General features: G+C 45.7%; 1 non-coding gene across 1 annotated transcript; it reads left to right on the forward strand.

The window, feature by feature from the left end:
• The first annotated feature begins 7,634 nt into the window (after positions 1-7,634).
• TRNAC-ACA (transfer RNA cysteine (anticodon ACA)) lies at positions 7,635-7,706 on the forward strand. The gene has a single exon. It is a non-coding gene; the product is annotated as a tRNA-Cys (tRNA).
• The last annotated feature ends 280 nt before the right edge of the window (positions 7,707-7,986 follow it).

Raw genomic sequence — 7,986 nt, forward strand, 5'->3', positions numbered from 1 at the left:
CTCCTGTTTTGTCAGCGAACGGGTAGCTTCTGAAGCTGTTTGTATGAAGAGCTCTTGTAAAAAAAAAAATCCCTCACCGGAGCTCCTGTTCTTCCCCCTGTCTGACGGAGTGCAAAGATTCAAAAGCAGGTTAGGGATAGTGCAGGGACAAAGGAGGGACCTGTCTAGAAAGGGGAGACCCTATGTCCTAGTGCACTCTCTCCCTGCTGTAGCTAAAAAGCAAGATCAGATGCAGAATGATACTGGGGGCCAGTGTGAGTGACTGTTACCGGAAGACCTCCAGAGTACCCTGTGAAGCAAAAGCTCGTGACCAAGACTACTCTAATGCAAGCCCGGTAACTAGTGGATCTTTAGGAGGTCCGACCCATGGTGGGTTGACTCGGCCTGGCATCGTTCGGTGAGGAAGCTACCTGGGTCTAGGAGTGTGTGTACCCATCTTTCCTTCCCCTTTCCTTTCCGTGTGGGCTACTGACAGTCTGATCATCTCACTGGATACAATCAGAGTAAGCAGCACCGTCTCCCAGAGACTAGCCGACGCTCTTTGCTGAAGGGAGGTGTAGGAGGGTCGTGGCCATCCTCGTTAGCCTCTCCTGTGTGAGTACTCTGTAGGGAAAAATCCTTAGTTAATGAGCCACTAGCGCGGACAGGGCACCCTCCCTGTGTGTGTAAGTGGAAAATGGGTGGGGGGCAGTCTAAACATTCCATATCACCCCCTAAGGGTACTCCCGCATATTACATGTACGTACATTATGGTTCAACAACCTGCAGGTATTTAGAGAATTGGAATATTTACACTTGTGAAAATCCATCTAAACAATGCCCACTAGAAGGTACTTCAATCTAGATAAGATCATACATCTAAGAGGAGCGTTTAATCACCAAAAAGCCTTGACACAGATTGAACAAATTTGTCTATTGGGGAAAGGAACAGGTTAATTTGAAATTCAGCTTGGCCCAGGGATAAAAAGAAAGTTGCTCTGCATTCAAGGTCAAGAATCAACGCAGACTATGCTAAGTACAAAGAAAAACTGCTTTTGGCCCCAGCTGGCTGTGGAAAAAGGAAAATTGACAGAGGCGAACCAAAGGCAATACAAGTTACAGAACTGAGATTACATTTGCAAAGCTTAACTGTCCAGTGAGATCCAACAGTGTGCCTTTGTGACCCCGGAGCTGGTGTGGCTTGGTGACACCGAAGAAGCCACAGGCAGCCGACCTGGACTGGAATCTCTGAAAGAGACGCCGCAGGAGATTCCAGGTTGTAAAAGAACAGCCCTCCCAAGAGCGGAAGCATGTTGGAAATTCTGGACAAGCTGTATACAGGATAATCTCCCATCCACCTCTCCCCCTTCTCCGAAAATTATACACAGAAGTGGCCAGTCTGGATGTGCGTGTGTGAGTATGAAAGGGGCTTAAGGCTTGGGGCATTAAAGTTTTTCCTGAATTAATGAAGCTTTAAAATTCAGTTATATGGTGTGTTTTCTTTATCTTTCCCCAACGATCCTGTAGTGTCAGCCTGATCACCTGACACGAGGGATAGACTGGTAACAGAAATTTGTCACAGTTTGGTAAGCAATTAAAAAGGGGGGAGCCCTGCAGAATTTACACCATCTATTTGTTTTACCCTTGTTATTTTATGTTTGCTTTGCTTGGTACTGTTGTTGTTATATGTTGAGAACTGCACGATTAAAAGTGAGCCCTAACAGGATAAGGAAACGTATCTGGTTCTGGTTCTGTTCTGTTTAACTAGTTACTGTTGTTTTTCTGCTCTGTTCATTTGGGCGTTAGGAGTGTGGGCGGAACTGAACCTCTCGTTCGTAATTCCTCGGGGTGGAAGCCATGCGTGCCAGGAAGAATTGAGATCCTTCTGTCCCATCCCCTGTAGCGGTCAGTGTATAGAAGTGGGAAAGCCTGGCTTAGACTGTAAGTTCCTCTGCTCTGTGTAATTCTCTTTTCCGTTTAAGTGTCAGCAGACAGATGGATGGGTCTCTGGGTAAACCCTCTAAAGGGGTTTGGATTGTATGTTAAATAAATGGCCTTTGCCCAGTGGGCCATGTGTTTTTGTTCAGGTGGCAAGCCTCATGAGAAAGGACTCAGGTAGTCTTGTGAGTAAAAATGTTTAAGGGAAGAGACCAGGAGGGGTGGGGAATAGTTGAGAAGCCCACCCTCCTAGCTAAACTGGTAGTGGAACAAGTTGGTGTCCATGGAAGGGACGGTTCAGCGAGAAAAGCAGGATGGGGCCCAGGCAGGCAGGCAACAGAAAGAGAGATTGGAAAACGTATTGGAAAACTTTGAGGGTGTAGTGGAAGGAAGGAGTCAGTAAGTGTAAGCATGGGGATTTCAAATACCCGGGACTAACTTGGAATGGTGAGTTAAGTTGATAAAAGTGGCTGTTGGGAGACAAGCAAGTGATTTAAGGGAGAGTGAGAAGTTAACTCTGTAGTTGCTGGAAGGAACAGCACTTAAACTTTGTAAAAATGCTAAAGAGGAAAGTTCTTGGTGTCTTTGAAATGTTTGTAAATAAATTGAGGCAAAGAAATTATTAGATTGCAATTATTTGGCTATGAACAATTTAGTTGAATTAGCTGAAGAATGTAGACAGTGCTATGTAATTAAAATTTTATTAGGCTCTAAGGGCACTATAAGTGGTGATGTTTTCTTTCAGTGTTCGAAAGCAGGAGTTAAAAGTAAAAAGCAATCAAAATTCTGGTAACGTTAATTATGTCCCTTTTAAGGTAAGAATCTTTAAGCTGTGGATAGCTTTGGATCCAAAAGGCAAGCCAGAAAGCATCTGTATTAATGCAAATTATCTAACTGATAAGGTAGGAGCCACTGAAAACCTGGGCTGCCTATGAAACAAATACAAGAAAATATGGGGTAATTCCTCTGTTTTGCCTGAAGACAACAAGGGTATTTGTATATTTTAAGTGATGATTGACTGCCCAGAAGGGGTAGTCAATCATCACTTAAATGTTTTTTTGTCTTTCAGATAATCAGAGAAAACTGATGCCAGCTAAACACCATTCAACGTACCATGCATTTACTGGTACAATAGGAATTATGTCTTGTGTTCTATGTTCTGTCCTGTGGTGTTTGTCTTGTGGCCGGAATTGTTGTGTTTAAGTTTTTCATAGAATAGTCTAGTTTAAAATCAAAATGAAAGGTTAAATTAAAAGGCAGATACTTGTTTTATTCAACTTGGAATACAAGGTGTTTGAATAAATCTGGAAAATGTGATTTACTAAAGTCTAATGCATTTCCTTAAGCAAAAAAAAGAAACTTCATTGGCCAAAGAAGTTGTATTAAGTAAACTCCTCAAAGTGGGTGTGCTTGTCCTGGCCTGTTGCTCCAAAGCTCTGTAATAAGGTTATTGTAGTGGTAGGGTATATGTAGTATACATTGAATAATAAGACTAATGTACTGTATAATGGCAATGTTTATGTGTTCATTGTGGGGAAAAAGGTGTATGAGTGAAAAGTGGAAGTTTCCTTTGTAGGTTAAAAGAAGCCAAGAAGGGAAGAAGGACAAAGAACAGAATGAGTTAACTGAAAAATAAAATAAAATAGCAAGCTCAGGCTATAGGTAAGACACTGACTCCACTCAAGGACACTGCTCACAGTTAAGACTTGGCTGACAATCAGGAAAAGGAGGGCTTGAATTTGCCCACGCAGCTATGAGATCTGAAAAACACTGCCAGGCATTAATGAAATGTGTTAGGTTTCTTTTCTCACAGGTAAAGAAGCGCTACCCAAAGACCCTAGCAGCCCTGCCACTCCTTGGAACCAGGAAACTGGATCAATGTAAAGGTCCACCAATGAAAGACTGCTCTGGCTCCACGCTGGAAAGGCCCTTATTAAGTTCTGCTGACTACCAACACCGCTGTGAAGTGTCAAAGACTGACTGCCTGTACCCATGATTCTCACTGCAAAAAGACCCCTCCACCTCGGGAGAATTCTCCTAGTGATGCTTAGCCTATTTCTCCTTCTAGCTCCACTATGCCTTCTGGACAGTAGGGAAAAAGTACAAGGTGAAGTGCTAGTAACCTCTCCCTTGTCCACTGACAGATCTACTGTGCCTTTGAATTTTTCTAGAAGAATCAAAACCATTACAGGGTGATGTGTTGGTAATCTCTCCCCTGTAGGATGCTGAACCACGACTGTTTCGGGAAAGAAGAGGGAACACTCACTGCACTGAAATTGCCAAAGTCCAGGAATTCCTGACTAGAAAGGACATTAAGAACTGACCCAGGTGAAGAAACAAAGAATTATACACTGGCGGGAGGATATTTGTAGGATCCATGCTTGGGAATGTGACATTGATTGGAGTTTGGGCTTTATTCTACAGGCTGCACCCTGTGTCCTGGAGAATGACTGATAATGTAACCCTCTTCTATGCTCTTAATGTTAATGCCTTTTGAAAGTACCTGAGAATGGCTAAATAACAGATGTAATATATAGTTCTACACCAAGGAAAGATGGTATTGAATATCACTGAGGCTGGGAAGGCATTGCAGTGGGATCTAGTATGTGTAGGAATTCAGGATTTCCTGAATGACCAGCTAATGGCCATTCGGAGTGATCTTGAGTACCAGATGTGGCCCACTGCCCTTACAGATGCATCAGAAATACCATCTGATCTGTAATCGTGGAGACATACGTGGACACTTCCTGGGTGGAAGTGTGGCTTCCCAGAGTGGGGTGTGCGCCCTTATAGGGGATGAATGCTGTACTTATGTCCCAGAAAACGCACAGGATATTAACAAGCACGTCCTGTCAGCCAAACAGGCTTTTGAACAGTGGAGGGCCTAAAAAGGGGAACCCACTATTTCTGATTCCCTCTGGGATGGTTACCCAACCTGGGGGGACTAGTAGGAGGTATTGTTCACCTCCTGCTCACTGGTGTGGTGGTGTGTATCGTTACTCTCCTTTTGTTTGCTTGCTGTAAAGCACTCCTAAATAGAATTTGTACCTCCTGTTCCCCAGGAAATCCCGCTATACTCCCTCATTAATGACCCCAGCTCCCTAGAGCTTAATCACTTTTTGTCCTCAAAGTATGAGAAAACTCAGCCAAAAGTTTGCTGAGTATTCTCAAAGGAGAGAGTTGTTGGTGTCACTAGGCATAACCCTAGGTAACTCGGGTGGGTGGAAGGCCATGAGTGTCGATGAAGCCCTCCTGTTCTAGGCCAAAGTGAACCAAAGCCCCTCCATGTTGAACTCTACTCGACCTAGAAATCTATCAGTTGCAGCACAGTTCATATCGGTCTAAAGCAGTAGTGATAAGGCCTCAGTGTTGAAGGACAAGATAACTGGCAGAAGGAAAACTTACTAACGAGCTGCCGTGGCCAAGATTACTTAATGCACCTGCGCTTACGTAATTGCTACAGGGAAGAGAGGTTGGGAAAGGAAAAAGAATTTAAAAAGGGAAAAGCCGCTTGTGTGTGTGTGCAGGATTTGAGATTGTATTCTCCCTTGCACCTTATTTGGGCTCAAATCAACTTGTGTTTTGCTTCTCCACTCTGGTTTGTTTATTCGAGCCGAGCATACCAGGCTACGAACTGCTGTTGCTTCGCCTTGGGCACTGTCTGTGCCGGCAACACCCCCACACACACTGTCTCACCCCCACACAAACACTCTCTACCCTACCTCACACATTGCAGTTGAAAAGCGGCTGGCAATCTAGTAGGATGCCCATAAAACAATGGGATAGAAACCTGCATCATGTGAGGCTGTACCAGCCCGTGAGGCATTGCAAACCCTTCCCAAAGCACCCTGCAGCCAGTTGCACAGTGGGATAGCTACCCACAGAGCACTGCTCTCTGTGGTGATCCAAGAGATGCTAGTATGGATGTGCTCTGGTGACACAGGGTGGACATGCAAGAGCTGTTCAATTAAAGCACTTTAACTAAAGCCACATTACCCTTTCATGTAGGCATAGCTTGAGAGTGAGACAAGACCCAGCTCTATTGAAACTGAAGAACCACAACTTCCTCCATAGCTAGCAGGATTTGAACCTGCACAGAGAGACCCCAAGGGATTTTTAGTCCATCACCTTAAGCACTCAGCCACAAGTACTTACTTGTAATGGGGCTCTCACTGCCCTCTAGTTCTGTTCTCACTGAGTGATCAGTTCCAGTTTTTTCCTCAGACCAGCTTCCACAACACACACACTGCTGTGCCATTGTGTAAGTGTGTCCATGGTTGAACAGCAAGAATTCCTCCCGGTTTCCATTTTGGCTGGAGCATGAGAGTGTGTTTGTGGCTAATGACGTTGCTGTAGCTTGTTGTCCATTTCCTGCCTTGATCATTCAGACAGTCCCTTTCCCGTCACATCCCCAGCACATCAGTGATTGTGATAGCAGGAGGCAGGTTTTCTCTGGGGCACTGAGCTTTGCCAGGGGGTTGGTGGCTCCTTTCTTTCCTCACCCTGGAGTAAACTCAGCTTTTTATTCCATCCTTGATGATTCATGAAATAACAACAGATGACCAAAGAAAGAGGTGGACAGGGTGGGTCTCAGGGGAGGGGCAGAGAGGTTCGAGAGGTGGACAGGGCAGGGGAGGGTGCAGAGAGGCATGGGTGGCGATCAGGGCAGTTCTCAGGGGAGAGGTCAGAGAAGTGAGAGGGATGGACAGGGTAGGTCTCAGGGGAGGGGTCAGAGAGGTGTGAGCGCTGGGCAGGGCAGGTCTCAGGGGAGGGGGCAGAGAGGTGTGGGCAGCAGGCAGACCTTGGAGTAGGGGGTGGAGACGCACGAGGAGGCCTTGGGGGAGGAGAGGAGTGAGCGAAGGGTGGATCAGGAGGCCTCAGCCAAAGAGGAAGAGCAGGAGTGGGAAGGGCCCAAATGGGAGTGAGGGCAGAGCACAGGTAGGGCCTCAGAGGGAGGAGAGCGAGGGAAGGAGGTGGAGTAGGGGAACAGCACCAAGGTCTGGGCAGGGCCGCCCACAGGATTCAGGGGGCCTGGGGCAAAACAATTACAGGACCCCTTCCATAAAAAAAAGTTGCAATACTATAGACTACTATATTCTCATGAGGGGCCCTGCAGGGCCTGGGGAAAATTGTCCCACCTGCCTCTACTCTGGGCAGCCCTGCCCTCAGCCTCTCCTCGTAAGTCCTCTGCCCCCTAATTATTTTTGTTGCCCTCCCCTAGACTCTCTCCAATTTGTTTCTGTAGTGAGGGGGAAGGGGTTGAAAACTGGACGCAATGCTCCAGATGTGGCCTCATCAGTGCTGAATAGAGGGGAATAATCACTTCCCTCGATCCACTGACAACGCTCCTACTAATCCAGCCCAATATGACCAGTTACCCATATTGAATGCAGACACAGCAATATTTGATAAATTGGTTCCTGTCCATTCAGGAGGTTATTTTCCACCTATTTATAAATAATGAAGCTGCTCTAAGTGGAGGGGAGAGAGCTGTTGTGTCCGTGTAGGTAACCCATCTCCCCGAGAGGTGGTAGCTATGTCACTGGGGGAAGCTATGCTGGTGCGTGTGCAAGCTGTGGTGTCTACATGTATATATAAAGTTTAATCAAACTTCATTTTTAAAACCCCTGTGGTCTGGGAATAGAAAAGGAGCTCTCTGAGGCAGAGCCTGTCCTTCAAAATCCTTAAGATCGCTGATTTGCCTATGCAAATATTATGGGGGTATAGCTCAATGGTAGAGTGTTTGACTACAGATCAAGTGATCCTTGGTTCAAATCCAAGTGCCCCCCTTACAAATGTGTTCCTTCATTGAGGATGATTCCATTTCCAGTATGTTCAGGAGCTCTACTAAATAAGGGTCCCTGGAATGAATGGACACACTCAACTTTTTCCTGTGCAAATTCATAAAAACCTAGTAAACATGTCCCCCAGCTCAAATCAGTTCCAACCCTCTAAGTGTCTAGGTTTGTTTTCATCAATTAAACAAAGGCACATGAAGACACATTTGCAGGTCCTTGGCCTCCATGGGCTACAATGTGCAAAAGAACAAGAACCACATCCACTTGGGAG

This window comes from Gopherus flavomarginatus, unplaced genomic scaffold (genome assembly GCF_025201925.1).
Source record: "Gopherus flavomarginatus isolate rGopFla2 unplaced genomic scaffold, rGopFla2.mat.asm U_1b, whole genome shotgun sequence".
Classification (NCBI taxonomy): domain Eukaryota; kingdom Metazoa; phylum Chordata; order Testudines; family Testudinidae; genus Gopherus; species Gopherus flavomarginatus.